Source organism: Ceratotherium simum, chromosome 24 (genome assembly GCF_057802395.1).
Source record: "Ceratotherium simum simum isolate JZ-2026a chromosome 24, ASM5780239v1, whole genome shotgun sequence".
In the NCBI taxonomy this organism is placed as follows: domain Eukaryota; kingdom Metazoa; phylum Chordata; class Mammalia; order Perissodactyla; family Rhinocerotidae; genus Ceratotherium; species Ceratotherium simum.
The window spans coordinates 35,712,342-35,739,714 of record NC_141923.1 but is presented as its reverse complement, the minus strand read 5'-3'; the positions used below and the strand labels follow the sequence as shown (position 1 = coordinate 35,739,714).

At 38.4% G+C, this 27,373-nt stretch overlaps 1 protein-coding gene across 5 annotated transcripts in view; it reads left to right on the top strand.

The window, feature by feature from the left end:
• Positions 1-1,137: 1,137 nt before the first annotated feature.
• PALS1 (protein associated with LIN7 1, MAGUK p55 family member) overlaps positions 1,138-27,373 on the top strand; it is a 95,730-nt gene continuing 69,494 nt past the window's right edge. For 2 of the 5 annotated variants that reach the window (XM_004426258.3, XM_004426257.3), the window contains exon 1: positions 1,138-1,298. The gene's annotated coding sequence lies outside the window, so the exon portion shown is untranslated. Of the gene's footprint in view, positions 1,299-1,626; positions 1,865-27,373 lie in introns of those variants that run through there. The other 3 variants (XM_087448346.1, XM_087448347.1, XM_087448345.1) reach the window with 3 other exon arrangements.

Here is a 27,373-nt window from a genome sequence, read left to right as displayed (position 1 = left end):
CTGGGGCCAAGCAAGGAAGGTAAGGTAAAGAGAGACAATCTTCCTGAAGAGCCCATTTCTTTGAACAGCTACATCAGTGGTTCTTAACTGGAAGTGACTTTGCCCGCCAGGGGACCTTTGGTAACATCTAGAAACATTTTCGATGGTCACAAATGGGGGTAATGGTGCTACTGGCATCTAGTGGTTAGAGACCAGAGATGCTGCTAAAAGTCCTACACTGCACAGGACAGCCCCACAACCAAGAACTATCTGGCCCAAAGGTCAATAGCGCTGAGGCTGAGAAAACCTGAGCTAGAGGAAAGAAAATTCATTGAGGAACTAGATGAAGCCTCTTGAATTGTTATTTACTTTATGCATTTAAAAACTTAGGAAATAGGTGACACACACTAACATTTTTTTTTTTTTTTAATATGGCTAATAGTTTCTAGGGAATCCTGGAGAACCTGGATTTCACTGCACTGGATGTGGGTTTGCCCAGGTAACTCTAAATCCATTCACCGGAGTTTTGTGAAGCAGCTGTGGCCCCTGGCGTCCTTTTCTCGTGCTCAGACCTCGGTCCTAGCTGCTAGCTTTAGAGTCTTCCGCAGTAGCAGAGAATTCTTCCGTGGGACACTACACACATCCAGGTGTTTAAGTATGTCATGGTTCTCTTGCAAACAAATGTTAGATTGTGTGGCGTGCTTCACAGGACATGAGGAGTCGCCTCACGGGGAATCAGATTTTCTTCAGGACCTGACGGTCATTCAAGGGGAGCAGAGTCGACGGCTGTAGAGCGGTAGCATGCTCCCCACCACGTCCCAGGGAAACAGTCTCTACACAACACAGCCCGCAGGGCTCAACGGGAAACGTGCCTCCACACGAACCAGTTCGCGGTTTATATAGTTAGAGGCGCGCGACCTGCCTCTCGGGAGCTCCAGAGCGGACCAATGACAGGGCCCTCTCTCCGCGCCGGCTCGGCATTGGGCGAACCGCGCCAGCCTCTCTGCTAGCAGCGGGCGGGGCGCGCTGAGCAGGGACTGGGATAGGCGCGCCCACTGCGCCAGAGTCCCGGGGGCGCGTGCGCGGTCTCGCGGCGGCCGCGGGGGCTGGTCTCGCGCGGTCTGGAGGTGGAGTCGCCGGCGGCGGCGGCGACGGCGGCGACTGGCAGTTGTGGGGGGCGGAGACCAAGGGTTGTGAGGTGGGGAATCCGGGAGTTTCTGGATTCTTTATCTGGTATTTTAAGTGCCGCTGGGAGCTGTCCTTCCTGCAGTGTTTAGGAGCAGCCGGGGCGGAGGATCGGCGGCCGCCGTGGCGCGGAGGTAGGAGGCGGACTGGCGGTGGCTCGGTGTGGAGATCTTAATCAACAGGTCCCGGGGAGCCGAGGGGGAGGGGCGGCCGGGCTCACCCCCTCCCCCACACTGGGAGCTCGGCCCGGGGAACCGGGACTGCTCCGCCGCTGCCCCCGGCAGCAGGAGCCCCGGCCGGCTGCGGAGGGCGTGAGCCCAACCTTTGTCCCACAGAGGAACGCTGCTTGGCCGTGCCCGCTCCCTCTGCCTTGGCGAGGGACCCACTTGGGCTGGCGGGGTTCCCGCCCGCCCGGCCCGAGTTGTAGGGGGGCGGTAGGGAGGCGCCTGCCCTCTGCGCCCCCGCCCGGAGTTCGCGACTCCCGGGACTTCCTCCAGGCCGGGTGGGGGAATCTTCGGGCGCACACTTTCCTTTAGAAGAGGGAATGTAGTCATCGTTTCTCTGCCTGACTCAGCTCCCGGTATTCAGCTGCTCATTGCGTTCTTGAAACAAAAAAATCAGTTCTACTTCCTTGTGTCCACTTTTAAAGAAAAACCTGATCTCCTTAATGGTTTCTGATAATTTACTCTAAATTGGCAAGGTGAGTTTTAAAGCCTCTAAATTGTAATGCAGTTGTAAGCTGCATTTAATGAAAGGCGCTTTAAACAATCTTGGGGGCAAATTATGTAACTTCCTAATAATAATAGCTCACCTTCTGCTTAGTTGATTGACATACAGGAATGTGTATGGAATTCAGGTTTCCGTCCAAAGGCTTTTCTTGGCAGTTGGCGCTAAAATTAAAATCTGATAGCTACGAGGTTTTTAGAAATAGACTATAGTGTGTGTTTTGTTTCCGTACTCGTTTAGCATTGTAAGAATTTAGATTTGGAAAGCCTGTAGAACAAGATTTTTGAAAGTTTAATTTTACTGAAAAGGTGAAAGGCGTTAGTATTTTTGATTTAAAAAAAGTAATATCGTGTTTTAATGATATTATCCTGATTATGCTTTTGGATTATACCACAAATTAATAACCTATTAAATTCTGCAATAGGAACAATTGACATGTTGATCATTGGTGTCTTTGAAGTATCAGTATTGACGGTAATGAAATTAAGTGAGCTTTTTTGGATTATGAACTACTGATTTGTTTTTTACTAGATCCCTGTGGACATGGCATATTACAACTTTTAAAAGGCTCTTTAAACAATTGTAGCAGACTGAACCTATTAAATTATAATGTAAGATCTTTATACGTGAAACAGGCAAAAATACGAAAAACAATTCATCATTTTATCTTTGTTTAAAAAAATCAAGTAAATCTTACCATGTACTTCAGTGACTTTTGTCTTGACAGACCTGAACTTGACAAGTAAAGATGGACTCTTTAATAATTTTAACTTGTTTTAGAATGTTAAAATGAGAGAGGATATGTAAGTTTTACCTGAGTGACCCAAGTCAATACGGTTGAGCTGTTGATATGCTGTTTCTGAATTATGATCTTGTTTAAAGAGTTCATTACAGACATACTAAGAAATTTGATCCGTTTTATGTATCAATATACTAAGATGCCCTGTTTCTCTGATAGTTTCTGATTTCAGGGTGTCTGGGAAAAATAGTTTCTCAACATAGGTGCTTTAGAATATAATTTTTGATTATATACTTATTGAATCATAGAATTGTTGAGTTGGAAATAATCTTAGTGGTTGTATAGCCTAACTTCCTCATTTTCCAGGAAAAGGAAAGGGAGGTTTATAGAGTTAAGTGGTCCATAGTCTGACTGCTAGTTAGTGGCAGAGTTGGACCTAAATGCTAAAATGCTTGTCTCCAGATTCCAAGTACAGTGCTCTTTTCACTATATATTTTATTGTTAAATAAATAAACCAGTAAGTTACCATTCTCAAAATCATACATGTAGCCAGCAGGGTTATTTCTTTCCCTTATGCATTTTTTTTTCCTTTCCTTTGTTTTTGGTGAGGAATATCAGCTCTGAGCTAACATCCATGCCAATCTTCCTCTTTTTGCTGAGGAAGACTGGCCCTGGGCTAACATCTGTACCCATCTTCCTCTACTTAAATGGGACGCCGCCACAGCATGGCCTGACAAGCGGTGTATCTGTGCGTGCCAGGGATCCGAACCCCCGGCTGCCAGCAGCAGAGCGCGCACACTTAACCACTAGGCTGCGGGGCTGGCCCCCACCTTTCCTTTTTTTTAATAACCGTAACCACAGTTACTTCATTCCCCTACTGAAGGGTTGTTTTCAGTTCTTCAATATTTCAGACAGTGTTTAATAAATACCCTTGTGCATGTCTCCTCGAGCACAGGTGTGAAGGTTTCCCTAGGTATAAGTGGAATTGCTGGGTCATAGGTTGATGTGTATTTTTGACTTTACTAGCTGCAGCCAAATTATCTTCTAAAGTTGTAACAGTTTACATTCCTGCCAAAAGTATATGAGTCATTGTTGCCCACACTTGGAATTGTCAGATTGGTGTTGTCATATTTTTAATTTTTGCCAATTGGAAAGGTGAGAAATGATATATTTGTTTTCTTTCTTTCAAAAAGATTTTAACTTTATCATGAAATAAAATTAGCTCTTTTCATCGTACAATTGTTTTGACAAATGCATAGGGCTGTGCAACTACCAAAATCAAGTTACAGAACAGTTCCAGCACCCAGAATTCCCTTGAGCTGCTCTTTTGTCATCAGCCCTTCCCCCACCCTTAACCCTGGCAGCTAGTGATCTGTTGTCTTTTCCTATAGTTTTGTTTTCTAGAATATCATATAGATGGAATCCTACTGTATTTAGCCTTTTGAGTCTGGTTTCTTTCATTTAGCATAATACATTTGAGTGTTCATCCATTTTGTTGAGTGTACCAGCAGTTCTTTCTGTTTATTGCTGAATGTAGTATTCCATTGTGTGGATGTTGGTTTATCCATCCACCAGTTGAAGAACATTAGTTATTTTCAGTTGGTTGTTTTTTTTTTTTTGGACTATGAATAAAGCTGTTATAAATTTTTACAGACAGATTTTTGTGTGAGGGTAAGTCTTCATTTCTCTTGGGTCAGCACCTAGAAGTGGAATTGCTGGGTCATGTGATAAGTGTATGTTTAACTTTATTTTAGTGTCTGTGGTAGGCAGAATAATGGCCCACGAAGATGTCCTAATCCCTGGAATTTGTGAGTAAATTAGGTTACTTGGCAAAGGTGAATTGCACGTGGGGTTAAGGTTGCTAATCAACTGACTTTAAAATAGGGAGAGTATACTAGATTATCCAGGTGGGCCCGATGTATTACAAGGTCCTTAAAAGGAAAAGAGAGAAGCAGTAGAGCCAGAAAAAAAGATGTAACAATGGAAGCAGGGCCAGAGAGGTGCAGAGTTCTTGGTTTTGAGGATGGAAGAGCGGGGCCATAAACTAAGGAATGGAGTCTCTAGAAGCTGGAAAAGGCTAGGAAATGGTTTAATATTTAGAGCCCCCAGAGAAGAAGGCATCTCTGCCAAAGCCTTGATTTTAGCTCAGGGAGACCTGTGTCAGACTTTTAACTACAGAACTGTTAAATACTACGTTTGTGTTGTTTTAAGCCATTAAATGGTAGTTTGTTACAGCAGCGTAGGAGACTATACGCTTTAAATTTTTTTCCAAAGAGGCTAAACCACTTTGTATTCCCACCAGCAATGTATGAGTGTTCGTTACTTTACATCCTCATAAACACTTGGTATGGTCAGTCTTTTTAATTTCAGTCATTCTAATAGGTATGTAGCAATATCTCATTGTGGTTTTTATTTGTGGTTTTCTCATGACTAATGATGTTGAGCATGTTTTCATCATCTTATTTGCCATCCGTATATCTTTTTTGGTGAAGTGTCCATATCTTTTACCCATTTTAAAATTGCATTTTCTTATTGTCGAGTTTTGAGAGTTCTTTATAGTCCTTTGTAAGATATGTGATTTGCAAAGATTTTCTCCCAGTCTGTGGCTTGCCTTTTCTATTCTCTTAACAACGTCTTTTGAAATACTGATGTTTTAAATTTTGATGAAGTCCAAAGTAGCAGTATATTCTTTTATGGCTCTTACTTTTGGTATTGTATCTAAGAGTTCTTTGCCTAACTCAAGGTCACAAAGATTTTCTCTTATTTTTTTCCTACAAGTTTTATATTTTACATTTAGTTCTGTGTTCCATTTTTTAGTTAATTTTTTTTTTTTGTAAGGAAGATCAGCCCTGAGCTAACATCCATGCCAAATCTACTCTTTTTGTTGTGGAAGACTGGCCCTGGGCTAATATCTGTGCCTATCTTCCTCCACTTTATATGGGAGGCCACCACAGCCTGGCCCGACAAACGGTGCTTTGGTGAGCACCCGGGATCCGAACCTGGGCCGCCAGCAGCGGAGCGTGCCCACTTAACTGCTCTGCCACGGGGCCGGCCCCTGTTTTTACTGAATTTTTGTATAGAGAGGTTTGAGTTGAGTTTCATTTGTTTGTCCAATTGTTCCATGATCATTTGTTGAAAAGACTATCCTTTCTCTATTGAATTGCCTTTGTCTCTTGGTCAAAAACCGTTTGACTACTTTTGTGTGGGTCTCTTTCTAGAATCTTGTGTTCCGTTGATCTATTTGTCTATCTTTTACCAAGATCACAGTGTCTCGATTACTATAGCTTTATTTATTTATTTATTTATTTATTTATTTTTACAGAGAGAGAGGATTTAATCACAAGGCCGCCAAGTGAGGAAAACGAGAGAACAACTCTCAAATCCGCTTCCCCAAAAATAGGGGCTCAGGGGGATTTAGGGGGTAGGGGGCAATTTCGATTACTATAGCTTTAAAATAAGTCTTAAATCAGGTAATATGAGTTCTCCACCTTTATTCTTTTTCAAAATTGTTTTAGCTATTTTAGTTCTTTTGCCTTTCTGTATAAATTTTAGAATCAGCTTGCTGATAGCCACAAAAAATTCTGCTAGGATTTTTAATCCTGTGTTTAATCTATAGATCAACTTGAGGATAATTGACATCTTAACAAAATTGAGTTTTCCAATTTATGAACATGGTATTTCTCTTCATTTATTTAGAAATTTTTGATTTCTTTCATGAATGTTTTATAGTTTTCAGCATATATATCCTGCAGATATTTGGTGTTTCTGTTTTTTGGTTCTGTTGTAAATGGTCATTTTAAAAAACTTGGGTTTCCAATTGATCACTGCTAGTATATAGAGTACAATTAATTTTTGTATGTTGACTTTGTATCCTGAGTTTTTACTAAACTTATTTATTAGTTCTAGGAGCTTTTTTTGGTAGATTTCTTGGGATTTTTCTAATTAGACAGCCATGTCATCTGTGAATAGAGAAATGTTTCTTTCTAGTCTGTATGGCTTTTCTTTTTCTTGACTTATTGCACTGGCTAGGACTTCCAGTGAGATGTTGAAAAAGAGTGGTGAGAAAGAACATTGTTGCCTTGTTCACAATCTTAAAGGGAAAGCATTCAGTCTTTCACCTTTAAAATGTGATGTTAGCTGTAGGTAATTTTGTAGATTCTCTAAATCAGGTTAAGGAAGTTTCCTTTTTTTATCAAGAATGGATGTTGAATTTTGTTAAATGCCTTTTTTGTATCTATTGAGGTGATAATGTGGACTTTTTTTTCTTTAATCTGTTAACATGGTGAATTATACTGATTAATTTTCAAATGTTGAATCAGCGTTGCATGTTTCTGGGAATAAACAGAAGTTGTTTCAAACAAAAATCATTTTGTGTTATTTTTCTTTCACTTAATATACGTTAACATTCTTAAAAATGAAGAAGGCAACTGAGTAAGATTTTGTGAACTAAAGTGTTTATAAAGTCAGAGGAGTCAAGATATTAACAGTTATGTAAATTTTACATGTTGGTAAGACTTAAGTTTTCTTGATCTGTACTGGAGTTTGTAGACTGTACTTTACGACTGGAGGACTCTTGTTAAATTACTAAATGAAGAAAGGAAATGTTATTTGTATCACCATAATCAAACATTCCTCATGCTGGGTTAATTTAGGCAAGTTGCTTAAATGTATTTGGATAGTGAAGTATATTTGGAATGAAGATAAAATGATTTAATTAGGAGATTTTTACCTGGAATAAAAACAATGATAAAAACAATTTAATAAACAATTTAAAAAATTGTTTCAATTTAAAAACAATTTAAATAAACAATTTAAAAAACACAACAACAATAACAACAAAACCAGACTCCCTCACAGCAGAAAATCAACTATCTCCCATGAGTAATCACATAAATGTTCGGGTTGGTCAGAGTAGAATGAATTCAGTGAATGTACTAAATCAAAAAGTGTGAATTATGAAATAAAGTACTTGTAAGAAAAATCCAGGCTCTGTTTTGCTATACTTAAGATGTTCCTGGGGCCGGCCCCGTAGCTTAGCGGTTAAGTGCATGCGCTCCGCTACTGGCGGCCTGGGTTCGGATCCTGGGTGCGCACCAATGCACTGCTTGTCCGGCCATGCTGAGGCCACATGCCACATACAGCAACTAGAAGGATGTGCAACTATGACGTACAACTATCTACTGGGACTTTGGGGAGAAAAAGGGGAGAAAAAAAAAAAAGGAGGCAATAGATGTTAGCTCAGGGCCACTCTTTCTCAGTAAAAAGAGGAGGATTGGCAAGGATGTTAGCTCAGGGCTGATCTTCCTCACACACACACAAAAAAAAGATGTTCCTTCCTGAAAAATACAGGTACATGGTAAAAAGATGCATGCTTATTAAATATATTTTAATATTTTGAATTGTGAGTTTTTCCTCCATCAGTTCAGACTGCAGAAGACAGTTTACTTATGAAGAATAAGGTTTCACTAACCTCATAATGAAGCTGTTTAATTTTATCATTTTTATAAATTTGGGCTTGTCATATGATTTAACCATTAAAAAATTCAAGCAGTTTGGCTTTCTGTCTCTTATCATTTTAAAGTTCCTTCTTAGGTTGATAGTTGTCTCAAAGAGCCCAAATGTTGAAGTTTGGAGGCCTCTGAGGTTCTTGGCATTTTTGATCCTTTAAGGCAGTGGTTGACAACCTTATGTAAAGGGCTAGACAGTAAATATTTTAAGCTTTGCAGGCTGTGTCATTTCTGTTGCAAGTACTCAACTCTGCTGTTACAGTGCAAAGGTAACCAAAGGAATGTGACTGCATTCCAATAAAACTTTATTTCTAAAAACAGAGCCTGCATGATTTGGCCTGTGGGCTCTTTGCCTACTTTTGTTTTAGACAAAAAGTTGGCAAGAGAAATGAAAATAATTGTAGTAAATGTAGTGGAAAGAGCCTTAGGGTCAGCTGAGTTGGGAAGTTATTCCATGTTGTAATTCCCAGCCAAGCCCCCAGTTTCCTCATCTGTAACATAAAATGATTGGAAGATGATTGAAAGGTTAAAATAAGATATGGAAGGCGCTGAGCAAAATATTGTGACACATAGTAGATACTTAATAAGTGTTTGCTTCCCCACCTCTGTTTTATAGCTGCACAGTGCTATGTGACATATTGACAGATGTGAAATAATTAAGGAGATTCAGATTTTTTACAGTTTGTGGTATATCTAATTGGTTATTCCAAATATTAGAAATTATAATTGTGTTTATATTTATAGCTAAATTGTCTTTTGAATTATGCTTTTCTTGATATAAGTTATAACTGCTTGGCTTCACAATAGTATCATAAATTTCGCATAAAAAATTGAGAATTTGTGTTGAAATATAATTTCTTATTTTGAGGGATTTACATTGTCACCAATAATGTTTGATAATGTCACTTAAGTTGCATTACTTTGATTTGACCTAAGAAGTAGGCTTTCTGTATTTTGGTTGTGTGCTTCAGAAGTGCCTTCAAGACTGCATTCGTTTAAAATAATTGACTGCCTCCTATGAGTGCACTGAACTAGGTGCTCTGCTAGGATTTGGTTGCACTAAAGAGTACATATATTTCGGTACTCATTTTTGTGTAATGTTTGGGGTATAAGTGGAGTTTCAGAAAGTTGTTTTCCTTCCTTTCTAAATTTCTGTCAAGAGCTGGATTTGAGATTTTTAACTCCCCTTTCTCCTCCAAAAAAAATCTGTACTCCTTCACAAATCAGAGGCAGAGATGCCAGATAGGTGGCTATTGGAATAATCTTGCCCTAGTAGTTAGTGGCAGGACTGGAGTTGGATCTCAAGTACCAGATTCATAATCTGTTCAGTCCTCTTTTCAGTGCATATTGCCTGGTTTGTTAACTCCATTATTCCCTGCCTCTAGACTCCCAGAAACCTTGTTTTCTTGTCCTACATTCTCCATTTTTCCCCTAAAGCTTAATCAGAAGCTGTTGCAGTCTTATCACGTTTTACTAAGAAAACTTTATATTATTGTTCAAATACAATTAGAACTTAGAATAGAAATGTACTTAATGTGAAAGAAAACTTTTGCTATTTTTAAGCAGATTAAAAAAATTCTGCTTTACATTGGTTGTTATCTGTATGATATTTATGTGTAAGGAATTGGGTTTTTTTTTTCTACAAGTAATCATCTTTCGCTTTTGCATAATTTTGTCTACCTCAAATTTCATAACTAGTTCATACAGAAAATTATAGGTAAATATTGAATGTTTACAATGTGAAGACTTTGGGCAGGATATAGAGAAGTATTAGATGAAGTAAGTCACTCCTTCAAAGGTCTGGCTTTGAAATATAAGTATGGATGGTTCCTTAGAGATAAGTTTTTTTTTTTTTTTTTTTGCTGAGGAAGATTCACTGTGAGCTAACAACTGTGCCAGTCTTCCTCTATTTTGTATATGGGTCGCCGCCACAGCGTGGCTGCTGAGGAGTGGTCTAGGTCCATGCCTGGGAACTGAACCTGGGCTGCCAAAGCAGAGTGCACTGAACTTAAGCACTAGGCCATAGGGCTAGCCCTGAGATTAGATTGTTTTAAGAGAATTTATTATGTTGTTTGAAACTCAGACTTGCTCAAATAATATGCAAATGAATTTTAGGGTTGTATTTATAATGTTATAGAATTATAACAGTTTATTTAAAAAAATAGTGTACCACAATTTATTTAATAATATTACTATTGGCAGACCTGTGAGTTGTTTCTAGTTTTTGGTCATTATGAATAATGTTACCATGAATGTTCCTGTACATTTATGGTGCGTACGTACATGTGTTTCTCTACGGCTGTGCTCTGCAGTGTGGTAGCCACTAGCTACATATGACTATTTAAATTTAAATTAACAAATTAAAAATTCAGTTCCTCAGTTGTACTAGCCACATTTTAAATGCTCGATATCCATATATAGCCCCTGGCTATGTTATTGCACAGTGCAGATATAGAATATCAACCATTATTGCAGAAAGTTCTATTGGACATGCTGCTCTAAAGTACATAACTGGGAATGAAATCACTGGATGATAGAGTATGGACATGGTCAACTTACTAGATGATGCCAAACTCTTTTTCAGTGTGATTCGTTTTACTAATATGCCCTTCTAGCAGCAAACTATTGAGTTTCTTCAAATTGCCTCATGTTGAAAACTGTATAAATTCCACTTTATAAATACTGGACATGTAAATATCACTGTCTACTATTAATCTTTTGTGAATCTGATGGTCCTTTGGGCTCTTCCCTTGAAACACATGCATTTTTGTGCATATAGTATCAGGGTATTCATGGAAATTAGGTCATGAACCCCAGATTTAAACCTCTGAGCCAGGTGATTCATCTGAGGACTATACGTGACCTGCAGATGTTTTTCAGAATGACTCACTTAAGAGTACTCCATAGATACTTAAGAGTTTATGAAAGGAAACTTGATAATTCTTTGTAGGCATCTTAAAGGGACAGTGTTCCTTTTATACCTTACCGTTTTATACTTACACTTTATCCTTTTATACTTAAATTTTATGGTAAGAGTAGTAGTTTGGCTAAATTACAGTACTTTTTGTTTTTCCTTAACTCCTACTCAGGCTGTATCCCTTACCCCATCTCTTAATGTGTTATGCAGTATTCTGTATCCTTTGTATAAGTTTCTAAATATTAACAGCTACGCTGCAAGGTTTTTTATTGGTATTCTCCCTTTTACAAATGAGGCAACAGAGGCTCAGAGAGATTCAGTATTTTATCCAAAGTCGTATTGTAAGCGATAGCAAGGATTTGAATTCAGTTTGACTCCAAAACCTTGGATTTTTCTATTTTGTATTTTAGCCTGCCTTAAGACTTATTTTGCTGTCTTTTTGGTAAGATTAAAATCTTTTTGAGGAAAGCCATCTTTAATTTAATGTTTAAGATGTACTTGAATTAAAGGGAAGAATCTTGAACCTGTATACTGTAAGCCCCTTAAGGGTAGAGGGTATGTCTGTTTATCTTAGTCTCTCACTGCTTAATATGGCACATAGTAGATGCATGTTATCAATTTGCATTTTTATCATTTACTTGTTTAAACTTTAGTCTTGCTTGTAAGCTTAATACTAGAGACTGTTTTAACCTAGTTACTTCCTATAACCTGAGAGAAGGTGAGATTCAAAACACAATCCCATTTATCTTATGTGGCAATAAATGTATTTAATGGTGGAGTAGGGGAGGGCATCTAACTTTCCCATGTCCTTGATTAACTTTCTCTACAAAGACATAAACACAAACAGATGAAGTTGCTGTGACTTTTTCTTGCTCTTCCACGAGTCCTCACTGACAGGCATCGGAGGGCAGTTACAGTCCCTGCACTGATTAAGGACTCAGACTATAGAGTCAGACTGGTGCTGAAATACCTCCTTGACTTGTATATGACTCTGGGCAAGTTAACTTATCAAAGTCTGACTCCTTATCTGCAGAATAGGGATTGTATTTTTTCTCTATCCTCCTGGCTTCACTCTCTGGGGCCCTGCAAATTAAACTGACAAAAGATAGATTAGCAGGAGAAATGTTTTTTTTACTTAGGCATATGGAGGCCTTCATAGAAAAGAATTGAAGACCCAAAGAATCAGTGAGACTGAGCCATAAATTGTGAAAAAGTGACAAGACAAAGGAAAAGAGGTTTAGGCTTTTAGGGGCAGTAAATTGTCGGAAGGTAAATATGTGGGAGAAACTAATGGAAGATAAAGGTTATTTTAATAGATTTGTTATGCAGATTTGAATTGGTGCCTTCTCTATTGACAGTCAACTCCCAGGATTACGAGTGTTCTTCCTGGTACCTTTACAAATGGAAATTTATGTTACCTTTACAAAGGGAAATTTATGCCCTGCTTTTTAGCCAGATAGAGGGGGAGGGCAGAGAATTTTTTTTTCTTTCCTATGTCTGCTGTTTCTTAGTTGTCTTTAGCCAAAATAATCCTTATGCCAAAGTGTCGTATTTTGGGGTTGCATATTCTGATCTCCTTCAGAGCCTTATCTTGTGGATTAATTGAGATGATGATAGCATAGTGCCTGGTGTTTTTGGGTATTTGTTTATTTATTTTTTGGTGAGGAAGATTGTCCCTGAGCTAACATCTGTGCCAGTCTTCCTCTGCTTTGTATATGGGACGCTGTCAGAGCATGGCTTGATGAGTGGTGTGTAGGTCCATCCCCGGGATCCGAACCTGTGAACTCTGGCCGCTAAAGTGGAGCACACCAAACTTAACCACTACGCCATGGGGCTGGCCCCTTTGTGGGTTTTTTTTGGTTTTTTTTTGTGAGGAAGATCAGTCCTGAGCTAACATCTGATGCCAATCCTCCTCTTTTTTTTACTGAGGAAGATTGGCCCAGAGCTAACATCCATGCCCATCTTCCTCCACGTTATATGGGACGCCGCCACAGCATGGCTTGGCAAGCGGTACGTCGATGCGCGCCTGGGATCTGAACCTTTGAACCCCAGGCTGCTGAAGCGGAACATGCTCGCTTAACCACTTGCACCACCGGGGCCGGCCCCTGTGTTTTAATAAATATATTTTGAGTAGATTGTGTGATTATCAATAATTTGATTAAGCAATTTTATAGGAATTGTGTGAATTGGGTGTCATAGACTGAGTCAATAATGAATAATTGTAATTGTGTGTTAAGGTAAAGTTTTTTTCATCTCTGAAATAATAGTGAAAGTCAGTGGGGAAAAACAGTTCGTTGCACTACATGTATAAATAGCTTACATATGTAGTGAGATCAAGTTCTACTCAGCTTTATCAGTTTTTCTTATTGATGCTCAAACATTACTCTAGAGTATTTTTCACTAGGTCATTTTTGTTACACGTTTTAAAATAGGCTTAAAAAATGACATCATTTACAGAGTTGAGTTTCATTATGGTCGTTTAAAATCTTACGTTTAGATAAAGCATTTGTTTAATTTTACTGATGTCAGTGTGCTTGTGTTAATATTTTGTTTACTTTTTTTTCCTTTTGTGTAATGAACATCTTTCATATCTGTCTTGGGTCTTATATTCTTTCCCATTTATACAAATTTTCTTAGGATGCTCGTCTACTACAGGTAACTCTTGTAGCATTTTCTGCAGTTGTAGTACAGCACTTATCAAATAGCATTGCAGTTGTATAGGGATTTTGTTTGTTTGCTTGTTTACTTATCTAATTTCTATACTGGATTTTAAGTTTCTTAAAGCTAAGGACCCCACCTTAGCAATCTTTTTCTTGCCAATGACTATCCAGGTTTTTGAACCAAGTGGGTGCTTACATTGTTGGAGGAAGTGTAGTTTAGTAACCTTTTTTTTTTTTTTTTAAAGATTTATTTATTTATTTTCGCCCCAAAGCCCCGGTAGATAGTTGTATGTCATAGTTGCACAGCTTTCTAGTTGCCGTATGTGGGACGCGGCCTCAGCGTGGCCGGAGAAGCGGTGCGTTGGTGTGCGCCCGGGATCCGAACCCGGGCCGCCAGCATCAGAGAGCACGCACTTAACCGCTAAGCCACAGGGCCGGCCCCTAGTAACCTTTTTTAACTGTAGGATTTGCAGTACAGTAATCTTTAAGATTGACCTTTTGTTCTCATTTCTTCTTGCATTATATCCCTTATGTTCTCCTGCCTTCTAAGATTGTCTGGTCAACATCAGAACATTACTCATACCCTCAGTCAGCAATTCTACAGTACTAAAGGTTCATTGGATTCTAAACTTGGTGACATTTGTATCCTCATCAGTCTCCTTTCATCTCAGATTCTTCTCTTTTCCTGTTCTGATGACACAACCCTATTTCTGGTCCTGAAAATACTCTCTATTGTCACTTTTTTAGTCTAATTTATAGATAGCAGTAAATATGAATCTTTATTATTAATTTTGTTTAATGTTCTTGTTCTAATAACTCTGAAATGGTTCTTTGGTATTTCTTCAATGACAAGGCAAACTGTTCTCTCTGTTTGTTTTTTTATGGTCAGTTGTTGAATTGCATACCAGTAAGCCATCTAGGTAGAGGTAATCATCTACTAATTTGCTGACCTTTGGAGCATGTTTTTTTCTTTAGTAAGCTATAAATCACTTGAGGTCAAAAGTTGGAATCTCTTATAATGCGTTTTTAGAGACCTGAAACTTGTGACATGTGTTTCAGGAAAAGTAATTGACTAACGAATTGACACCCAAGATTAAAGGAGATGGAGAAAATCTATATGGAATAGGCATAGAACTAGGCATCTAGGAAGCAAAGCAATAGCCATGTGAGTTTGGTAGTTAGGATTCTTTGAGAGTTTGTCATAGTGAGTTATTAACGTGATGAAAGAATTGATTTAATCAGAGTTATGAACCTGACTTGCTATATTTTAAAGTGTTAGTGGTCCCTTTTGGAAGTTTTCTTGTAATTAATGCTCTTATTCCTTTGGTAAACTGGTTTTCTTTCATTTTTAAATGAAAGATGTAATATATTTATTTTTGTGTGGTAGAGGAAGTCCTGACTCCCAAGGAGTCATGATCCTAATGATTGCTTAAGTGCTTTATTTAGAAATTCTTATATTATTGTTGCATTGTTTAGGGTCTTAGGGGTAATATTTTGATTACCTCTCTTTGTCTACAGATTCCAGAACTTTTGAAAGAGCTTTGTTGCTGCTGCTAATTTTTATAGACTTTAAGAAGGTAGTTGTAATTTAAAGTTTCTGTGTTTTTTTCCTTTCAAAAAAGTAATATCTTTGTGTTTTTCCCCCAAATTATGAAAGTAACACTTTTTTCGTCAATATTTCATAAGATATCCAAATAGTACAGAAATTTAAGTAGAAAGTAAGACCTGAGAGGTCAGTTAACCTTACTTTTCAGAGATACTAAGTGAAAGCAGTATTGTGTATATTATTCCAGATTTTTTGTTAATAACTTTATAAACATATCTTTTATGTGCATTTGTAAAAATGGGATGATATATAAAAACCATTCTGAAGCTTGCTTTATTCACTTGTCTTTGTTCCATGTCAGTTCATATAGAGCTCCATGCTCTAGTAGCCACATTAAAATTTTTTTAAAGAAATGGGTGAAATTTATTTTAATAGTGTATTTTGTTTAACACAATATATAAACATGTATAAAAAATGCTACCATCTCCACATGTATTAAGTACAAAAAATAATCAGTGAGATGTTTTACATTCATTTTTTTCCATAACTGAGTCTTTGAAATCTGATGTGTATTTTACATGATGGCATATCTCAATTAGAATGATAAATTTTCATTGGAAATACTTGATCTGTATTTATATTTTATTAAGTTTACAGTTGGAAAAGTAAATTAACACACCCAAATTGTTCCAAATATACTTTATAGGATAAATTTCTAGAAAAGGAATTGATAGATCAAAAGTTTATTTTAAATATTTTTGGTAGATATTGCAAAATTGTCCTCCGTAACATTGTACTGAGTTATAGAGTCAATAGTATATAATGTCTGTTTTCCTTTATCTTTCCAATACTGGACATGATTGGTCACTCACACAGACACACAAAAGTAATTTTTTTTAATCTTACATACACCAAAGTAAATATTTTTACATATTTATGCCATCTTTTTTTCTTTCTACTGTAAGTGAAAGAAAAGGGTCTCTCGCACTGTAAGTATTTCCTTGGGGAGACAGCAAAAAAGAGGCAGAGCTGGAAGTCATGAGAAACTGAGAAGAATTAAAGTTGGTGCAAGGATGCAAAAGAATAACTCAAAAAGGGTGTGATCTGCTTTAGTGACACGTAAGTCAAGGTCTTAAAAAATTTACCTCCGTGTATCCTTTCTTAAGCTATTGAAGGTCTCTCAAGGAGAAGGGAGTAAATGAAGAAAGAGGAAAGAGGTCAGGAGAATTTCTCAGGCTAAGGATGAACGAATGAAGATGACTTAGAGAATAAATTTAGATTGGAGCATGTTTTTGTCATATTCCATGCAGAAAACAGAAGGCAAAATCAACCTGAGTAATGGAAGAGAGTTTAGTGAAGGCATTGGTCACAAAGGTAGGGTTGGGTTAAGGGAACTAACAAGGAATGGTGAAGCGTCCCACAGTTGGCAATGGCAGGAAGCCTATTAAGCCTAGGCCTGAAGGGACAAGGGAGGGAGTAGTCACTGGAATTTACAAGAGCTACTGCTGTAGGAGAGGAGCCACCTGGGGGAACTGTGGCCTTAGAGGAACTGCCAAATCACAGGAGGAAGCTGGGGGAATGACCCAGCCACTTTCTCCTCCCTCCTAAAGGGTACTTCTGGCTGAACCCACTGGAAGCCAGAGGAGAAGAGAACATGGGTTAATGCAGTATATAGAGGTCAGCCTTCTTAGACCTGGAGCAGGTGGAGAAGGGTGAGTGGATCTGGGTAGAAAGAAAATATCCAACTTAAAGCTGGAGACTGGAGGGCTCTAGAAGGGATGTCACTAAAAATTAAAAAAAAAAAGATGAAACTGATAGATTACTTGATTTGTTCGAATATGTACATTAAAAAGTATATTGATTCTTCTACCAGAGAGTGTGGGGATGTATTAGTGATTTAGGTAAAAAGTGAGGGGCCGGGGCGGCCCCGTGGCTTGGCGGTTGGGTGCGTGCGCTCCGCTGCTGGCGGCCCGGGTTTGGAACCCCGGGCACGCGCGGGCGCGTGCCGACGCACCGCTTCTCTGGCCATGCTGCCTCCCGCATGCAGCAACTAGAAGGATGTGTAGCTATGACATACAACTATCTACTGGGGCTTTGGGGGGAAAATAAATAAATAAATCTTTAAAAAAAAAAAAAAAAGTGAGGGGCCGGCCAGGTGGCGTAGTGATTAAGTTCGCATGCTGCACTTCAGTGGCCCAGGGTTGGTGTGTTTGGATCCCTGGCGTGGACCTACACACTGCTCATCAAGCCATGCTGTGGCAGCATCCCATATACAAAATGGAGGAAGATGGGCACAAACAAACAAAAAACTAAAAAGTGAAATATAACTTATGGGGAGAAGGAAATATATAAATGAATGCTACAGCAGAGGCATAGATTAAGTACTCTAGAAGGGTAGGTTGTTTATGGGAGCAGGCAGGATTAAGGAAGATTTCATAAGACACTTCATAGAAGGGGAAAATTTTAGCAGACAAAGAATTGAACAGAAAGGATTTTTTTCCCCCCAGATATGTCAAAGCTGTGGAGGTGGGAAATTGCAGGGCTTGTACTAGAAATAGCAAGTAGTTTGAGTTGGAAGAGAGGGGAGGGAGAAATAAAGTGAGAATAGTATACTAAGACTAAGTCAAGGGGAGTCATTTGAATGTCAGGCTAAGGAATTTGAAATGTATTCTACAGAATAGTTGTTAAAGTGCTCTGGAGTCAAACAGACTTCAGTTTGAGGCCAAGCTGTGCTGTTTAGCTTTTAACATTGGACAAGCTATTTGTCTTTGCTAACCTAAATTACAAAATTGAACAAGGAGATGGTTGTGATGGTTAAATGAGATAATGCACGCTAGGTGCTTAGCACAGTGAATGAGTGGTACATAGTAAACCCTTAGTTAACAGTAGCTTAAGAGAGGGGAAAGGCAGCAAAACTTTTGAAAAGAGACAGTGTCATGATAATAGGTGTGCTTCATGCAAGTTAATCTGGCAGTACTGTGTAAAAGTAGAAGTCTTTTTGGTCTAGTTGGCAACTAGAAAGACTGGGGTTGGGGTGACTATCAAGAAGTTCATAGAAAAGCCCATGAAAGAGGTAATGTGCATAATATATGATTTAAGGTAGTGGTATGAGAAGGGAGAAGCTGGGGGTATGTGGGAGATATTATGGAGGGAGAATTGATGGGAGTTGGTATAATTAGTCATTAACATATTTAGGGATATTGCAGTTTTGATTTTCAATACTTAAATTTGACCTCAGGGAGATAACTAATTTCTCTGACAGGAGCTAGTCTATTGTATTTTTATGATACTCATTTTTCAAGCCATAAATTAATAATTCATTATTAAAAACAGTTTCTCAAGGTAGGACATGGTTCACTTTGGCAAATTCAGTACTTCCAATACTGAAATTGGAACAATACAGAGTAGAGAATAACATTTTTTAAATATTGCTAGGAAACAGGAATGTTGGTAGCTTAGTTTCACTTTTCAAATGAGTAGGAAAATTCATAGGCATTTCTGTCGTTTCTCCCCTGACCACCGCTGCCACCTAGCTAACTGAGTATTTAGAAAGTTTGAGCGGGAGATGTCATGCTACCACAGTCTGGTGCTATAGTAAACTTGTAGTCTGTTAACATACATGATAGTGAAATTAGTTATCATATTTTAGTTATCATATTAAAATTCATTTTATGAAGCAGTCAGTTGAGGAGAAGAGATGAATTTTCTCTAATCATGTTAAAGGTAAAAGAATGTAATTATGTGATTTTTAAAAGGAAACTTTTTGTCAGCATGGTATCATCTTACAGAGATGTAACTAGCATAACCCTGTGGAGCTACATAAAGCACAGATTTTAGTTCCTGTTCTGTTACTTCTAGCTCTGTGATTTAACTTACAGTGCCTACATATCTTCTGGAAAATGGGGATATCTGGCCTGCTTACATATCAGGGCAACTGTGGAGATGAAATGAGATAATGTGCTTAAATTTACTGTAGAAACTGAAAAGCTTTAAAATGTAAGATATGAATATATAAATTACTTACAATTTTTCATTTCTGGCCTGTCCTCTTTGGTTTCCCTGTCTAGCAATTAACAGCCTGCCAAAATTCCCATTTTAAATGCAATACTTATCTAAAATGGAATTTATCACCTTTCCAATTCTTTCCACCCCCCTTCTTTCTCTCCCAGGGAGAAAAACCTTATTCTCTGAATTTTCCTATTTTAACATCCCGTAATTTCAATTGTCATGCTCAATATTTTAGAATTGTCTTTTGCTCCTGGTCTCCAAATCCTGTCAGATCATCCTTTGTAATAACCATTATTTGAAATTATCCCTTTTCATTCCTTCTGCTACTTCCTTTATCCTCCCATGCATAAAGTATTAAAACATTCTCTCTATTGCCTGCTCTACTTACATTTCGCCTAGTCAACTCTGGTTACAGTGTAGAGTAGATTTAACTTTCTAAAAAGCTATTTTTTTTCTTCTTTATTTTTTACTCAGAAACCCATAGTCTCCTATTGCTTGCAGGAGAAAATTCAAACAATTTAGCTTAGCACACAGTCAACTCTGGCTTTATCTTCTATCTCTTACACTGGCTCTGTTCCTTATCAAGACTGTTCTTGTTCTTCAACTAGACCACATATATTCTTGATTGGTAGCAATGTATTCTTGAAAAGCCATATTGCAAGTAATTTTATCCCGCATGTTTAAAAATCCATTGCTAGTCAGTTTGAAAATGTTATAAATTACCTTTTGTCCTAGTGCCTTTTTCAAAAACTTTACTAACCCCTTGGATGCATTTAATCTTTTATTACTAAGTTGTTGAAGGTGATAATGGGGCAGTTCAAGTAACCAACCATTTGATATCTTTGATACTGTTTGGCTTTTAACCAATTCCTTCTGTGAGTGGGTGGTCTTGAATATCTCCACAGACCTTCAACTTTGTGTTTAATATAAGCAAATGGAAAAATTTCCCACCTAATTAAAAAAAAAAACCCAAAAACAATACTTTTCACTTCAGAAAATTTTACATATTAAATATAGGGAGCCTATGGGGCCAGCCCAGTGGCTTAGTGGTTAAGCGCACGCGCTCCGATACTGGTGGCGCGGGTTTGGATCCCGGGCACGCACTGATGCAGTGCTTCTCTGGCCATGCTGAGGCTGCGTGCCACATACAGCAACTAGAAGGATGTGCAACTATGACATACAGCTATCTACTGGGGCTTTGGGGAAGAAAATAAATAAATAAATACAGGGAGCCTAATTATCTAGTTAAAAAAAATTTAAAAAAACGATGATTTCTTGTTCCCCCAACTGTTCTTTATATTGCAAGGTACTACTATAACAGAGTGATATCCAAATTTGTAAAGGAACTTGTTGAATGATGATTCATTATACAGTCCCGTTGGTCCCTGGGAATACTTATGGCCAAAGCTAAATTTTGCATAAAAAAGCAAGAAGAGGCTATTAGGTGTTTGGATCTGTAATTGGATGTAAATTGGATGTAATTTGGTTGTGATTTTCATAGAATTTCATTGTTTAAAAGAGAGAATCTCTATGGACAAGTGAAGGAAAATCTAAGGAAGGTACCTTTTAAAGATTTTATTTATTTATTCCCCCCCCCCCCAAAGCCCCAGTAGATTGTTGTATGTCATAGCTGCACATCCTTCTAGTTGCTGTATGTGGGACGCGGCCTCAGCATGGCCAGAGAAGCAGTGCGTCGGTGGGCGCCCGGGATCCGAACCCGGGCCGCCAGCAGCTGAGTGCGCGCACTTAACCGCTAAGCCACGGGGCCGGCCCAGGAAGGTATGTTTTAAAACACTAAACTGAGAATTAATCTTAATAATCAATAGAAATTTTTCTTTCTCTTCTCTTAGTATTGGATAAGACTAAGTAAAAATAATGACAAGAGTGAAGAGCTTCTATTGTGAAGTCATACAGACTTGGTATGAATCTTGGCTCTGCCATTTAGGTTTATGACCCTTGGGAATCAACTTAACCTCTCCATACTTATTTTCCACATCTGTAAACTGAGGATAACTTTGAGGAGTTGGAAAGATTGAATGAGGTGATATATGGGAAGATCTTGAAACTGTGCCTGGCAGGTAGTGCTACTGCTTTTACTTCTACTGACCAGTGTCACCATCACTGCTTACTCAAAACATTTAAGTAATCCTGCTCTGTCCTCTGTAAAATACCATACAAGGATGTTGTAAGGATTTTATGATATAATGGACATGAAACCATATGCACAAGAGTACCTGTTATAACTCCTGAGTGTTTATCTTGAGGTGCGCTTTGGGCAAAATACTTTGCTTCTTTAAACCTGTCTTCTCATTTGTCATTGGGGGTAACAATAGTACTTAAACTTTTAGGATTGAGGATTAACTATATAAAGTACAGTAGCACAGTGTTCACACAGAGAGAATTAGTAAATAATACTAGCTATGACTATTAAATATATTTTGTCTATACTTTTTTTAGTCTTTTCTTTGTTTGGGCCACTCAATGTAACTGTTTAATTTATCATTCTATATGCATGTTTTGTCTCTCTGGCAAGATTGTAAGCATTTGATGGTAGAGAAGGTATCATATGCTGGAATATATTACTAAAATTATGTTTCTTCCCAGTGAGGTTCCAGTATATAGGATAAGGCAATTTACTTGGCAGTAGTTTTTATTCCATTTACTCTGTTCCTGTTCTACTGACAGTCATTACCTTGTTGAATTTCTGGGTTTATTGATCTCTGCCACTAAGTATTTGTATAACCTTAGCAAGTAATTTAAATTTTCTGGACTTTCCTTTGTCATTTGTAGAATAAGAGGAATTCATCAGATCCAAGTTTATTTTGTTATTTAAACATTTAAGTTAGCATTTTTTTCCTTTGAACTTTAAAAAGAAAGATAAAAGTGGGCTTCTGCTCTTATCTTCCCATCTACTGCCAAGATGACCCTTGAATTCCCTTTCTTGAACATTGTGGAAAATACTGAATTAGATGATATTTAAGGATCTTTCAGCCTTGATATTTATTAATTATTTGGAAACCAATAATACTTGAAAAAGAGTTGAAACACAATAAGCAAAAATATCCTGTTAGGTGGTTAGCAAGGAGGCTTGACTATTTAAAGTTTTGTCTTGAATGTGTGAGAAACTTATTGAATATTATTGAGTGAATGTTTCAATTTTGCATTAGTTAATACTCCAGTGTTTGTTTAACTCAGGGTTTCTTAACTTGGGCATTATTGACATTTTGGGCTGGACAATTCTTTGTTACAGGGAGTTGTCCTGTGCATGTTTAGCAGCATCCCTGGTCTCTGCTAAGTAGATGCCAGTAGCACCCCTTAATCTAGTCCTGACAGTAAAAATTATGTTCAGACATTGTCAAAATTCTCCTGATGTTCTGGAAGGCAGAAATCACTCTTGCTTTAGAATCACTGGAATCCAAAGATGTTTAAGAAGAGTCAAGGTGATATTTATAAATAAGTCTTTGATAAACTTTGGTAAATGTATATTTTAAGATACAGGTGTTTAACAAATTATAAACACAGCAATATTTTTCCAGCTATTTTTCCACGTTGTCTTATTTTTATTTTTGTCTCAAGGCAATTGTATGGCCTAGAATCACGGCATGAGAATAGAAACTTTTAAATTAAATCTTTCCGTTGCACAGTGATGTCAGCATCATGGCAGAGTGAGCTTTCCCGTAAACTCTTGCCCTGATAAGATACAACAGAAAGGTCAGTCACAGACCAACAACGGACTCCTACACAGCAAAAAGGAAGATCAGAAAGATCCACACTGCCGCACATCTGAGAGTGGATGTGCTGGGGCCCCTGGAGGAAGTGGGGAGAGGTAAGGAGAAATCCTCTCCCTCCCCATCAGATCAGCGATCCGGGTCTGTGCGACTCCCGGAGAGGGGAAGGGGCGGCCCTCTGCGGGGAAACCGTAGCTCTTCGGGCTCTCTCAGCCAGTGGGAAACTCCCACACAGAGGACTCAGAACTGCTGCAGGGGTGCCATCAACATCTGAGCACCCCAGGAGAGTGGATAATGAGGGGCGAGTGAGAAGCCCCCTCCAGGGACCCAGCGGGCAAAAGAGAGAGGCCCCCGCCCCACCCTGCACATGCCCGACACTGTAGCTCAGCCGAGAAGACCAGAGAGAGCGGCCGAGCCAATCGCAGGGAGCAGCTGGGACGGAGCACAGGGGGCTCAGGTTACACAGCCCTTAACCCCCACACAGTGGTGGCAGGTGGAAACTGCAGCCAGATATTTCCAGGATGAAGAAAAACAAAGCGAATACAGAAACCACAATGCAAAGGTACATGAAATCACCAGACCAGAAGGAAAATGACAAGCACCTAGAAACCAACCCTGAAGGCACAGAAATCCATAACCTAAATGACAGAGATTTCAAAATAGCTGTCATAAAAAAACTCAATGACATACAAGATAACACAGACAAACAATTCAGTGAGATAAGGAGTTTCTTCACAAAAGAGATTGAAATCATAAAGAAAAACCAGTCAGTACTGATGGAGATATGAAAAACACAATGGAGGAGATAAAAGAGAATCTGGAATCTTTAAAGAACAGAGCTGACAATAGGGAGGAAAAAATTAGCATTATAGAGGATAGGAATACAGGTATGCTCCAGATGGAGGAGGAGAGAGAACTAAGACTAAAAAGAAAGGAGGAAGGTCTCTGAGAAATATCTGACTCTATTAGGAAAGGTAACATAAGAATTATAGGTATTCCTGAGGGAGAAGAGAGAGAAAGAGGAACAGAGAGCTTATTCAAGGAAATAATAGCTGAGGACTTCCAAAATCTGGGGAAGGAGCAGGAAAAACCAGTAAGTGAAGCTAGTAGGTCGCCTAAATACGTCAACAGGCAAAGGCCCACTCCACAGCATATAGTGGTAAGGCTGGCTAAAGTCAATGACAAAGAAACAATATTAAGGGCAGAGAAGCAATATTAACGGCAGCTAGACAAAACCAAAAAATAACGTACAGGGCCGGCCCGGGGGTGCAAGCAGTTAAGTGAGCGCGCTCTGCTGCGGCGGCCCAGGGTTCCCTGGTTCAGATCCTGGGTGCGCACCGACGCACTGCTTGGCAAGCCATGCTGTGGCAGCATCCCATATAAAGTGGAGGAAGATGGGCACGGATGTCAGCCCAGGGCCAGTCTTCCTCACCAAAAAAAGAAGAGGATTGTCAGATGTTAGCACAGGGCTGATCTTCCTCACCAAAAAAAAAAAAATAATAACGTACAAAGGAACTCCCATCAGACTTTCAGTGGATTTCTCAACAGAAACTTTACAGGGTAGGAGAGACTGGAATGATATATTCAAAATACTGAAAGACAAAAACTTTCAGCCAAGAATACTCTCTCTGCAAAAATATCCTTCAAATATGATGGAGAAATAGTAACTTTCCCAGATAAACAAAAGCTAAGGGAGTTCATGGCCACGAGACCTCCACTACAAGAAATACTCAAGAAGGCCCTCAGGCCTGAAAAAAAGAAGAGAAAGGGAATACAAAGCTTAAAGCAAGGAGAAAAATAGGTAGACAAAATCAGAAAAATAGTAGATCTTTACCAGAATAGGTTAGCAACCACTTAAATACCAAAATCAAAGAGCAAAGGAAGGAAATCACCAAAAATAAATATAACCTCATCACTGTAAACACACACCCACAACACAAGATAGAATAAGTTGTAACAGGAATGACTTAGAAGGGGAAGAGGAAAGAGATTGAATTGACTTAGTATAAGGAAATAAGAGGCCATCAGATAATGGACTATCTCATACACAAGATTTTTTATACAAACCTCAAGGTAACCACTAAACAAATAATCAAGACAAAATCACATATGATAAACAAAGAGAAAACTGGAAGAGTCATAAGACAGAACAACCAAACTGAATGGGCAGTCCAAAACAAATGAGACAAGAAACAAAGGAAATGCAAAAGAACCAGAAAATAAGTGACAAAACAGCAACATTAAGCCCTCACATATCAATAATTACCCTAAATGTAAATGGATTGAACTCTCCAATCAAAAGATACAAAGTGGCAGGATGGATTAAAAAGCAAGACCCAACAATATACTGCCTGCAGGAAACACATCTCAGCTCTAAAGACAAGCACAGGCTCAGAGTGAAAGGATGGAAGACAATACTCCAAGCTAATGGCAAACAAAAGAAAGCAGGTGTTGCCATACTCATCTCAGACAAAGTAGACTTCAAGATAAAACAGATTAAGAGAGACAAAGAGGAGCAATATATAATGATTTAAAAGGGACACACCACCAAGAAGACATATCAATTATAAATATATATGCACCCAACATAGGAGCACCAAAGTACATAAAGCAACTATTAACAAACCTAAACAGCAATATTAACAACAACACAATAATAGTAGGGGATCTTAATACCCCACTTACACCAATGGATAGATCATCTAGACAAAAAGTCAATAAAGAAACAGTGGACTTAAATGAAAAACTGGACAAGATCAACCTAGTAGACATATACAGAGCACTCCATCCAAAAACAGCTGACTACACATTCTTAAGTGTGCATGGAACATTCTCAAGGATAGACCATATGTTGGGAAACAAAGCAAGCCTCAATAAATTTAAGAAGATTGAAATCATAACAAGCATCTTTTCAGACCATAATGCTATGAAACTGGAAATCAACTATGCGAAACGAACTGAGAAAGTGACAAAGATGTGGAGATTAAACATGCTACTGAAAAACCAGTGGATCATTGATGAAATTGAAGGAGAAATCAAAAAATATCTGGAAACAAACGAAAATGAAAATATGCCGTACCAAATCATATAGGATGCAGCAAAAGCAGTCCTGAGAGGGAAACTCATAGCGATATAAGCCCACCTTAACAAACAAGAAAAAGCCCAAATAAGCAACCTTAAATCACACCTAACAGAACTAGAAAAAGAAGAAACAAAGCCCAAAGTGAGCAGAAGGAGAGAAATAATAAAAATCAGAGCAGAAAGAAATGAAATTGAGACCAAAAAAAAACAGTAGAAAGGATTAATGAAACAAAGATTTGGTTCTTTGAGAAGATAAACAAAATTGACAAACCCTTAGCCAGACTTACTAAGAAAAAAGAGAAAAGGCTTAAATAAATAAAATTAGAAATGAAAGAGGAGAAATTACAACAGATATCACGGAGATACAAGGGATTAGAAGAGAATAGTGTGAGAAATTATATGCCAACAAATTGGGCAATCTAGAAGAAATGGATAAATTCTTAGACTCATACAACCTCCCAAAACTGAATCAAGAAGAAATGGAGAGGGCCGGCCCCGTGGCTTAGTGGTTAAGTGAGCGCGCTCCACTGCTGGCGACCCGGGTTCGGATCCCGGGCTCGCACCGACGCGCTGCTTCTCCGGCCATGCTGAGGCCGCGTCCCACATACAGCAACTAGAAGGACGTGCAGCTATGACACACAACTATCTACTGAGGCTTTGGGGGGAAAAAATAAATAAATAAAATCTTTAAAAAAAAAAAAAAAAAAAAAAAAAAGAAGAAATGGAGAATCTGAATAGACCAATCACAAGTAAAGAGATTGAACTAGTAATCAAAAACCTCCCAAAAAATAAAAGTCCGGGACCAGATGGCTTCTCTGGTGAATTTTACCAAACGTTCAAAGAAGATTTAATACCCATCCTTCTCAAACTATTCCAAAAAATAGAGGAAGATGGAACACTTCCTAAATCATTCTACGAGGCCAGCATCACCCTGATACCAAAGCCAGACAAAGAAAATACAAAGAAAGGAAAATTACAGGCCAATATTGCTGATGAACATAGATGCAGAAATCCTTAACAAAATATTGGCAAACTGAATACAACAATACATTAAAAAGATCATACACCATGATCAAGTGGGATTTATACCAGGGACGCAGGGATGGTTCAACATCCACAAATCAATCAACATGATACACCACATCAACAAAACAAAGAATAAAAACCACATGGTCATCTCAATAGACGCAGAGAAGGCATTTGACAAGATACAACATCCATTTATGATAAAAACTCTCAACAAAATGGGTGTAGAAGGAAAGTACCTCAACATAATAAATCTTTTTGTTGCAGATGT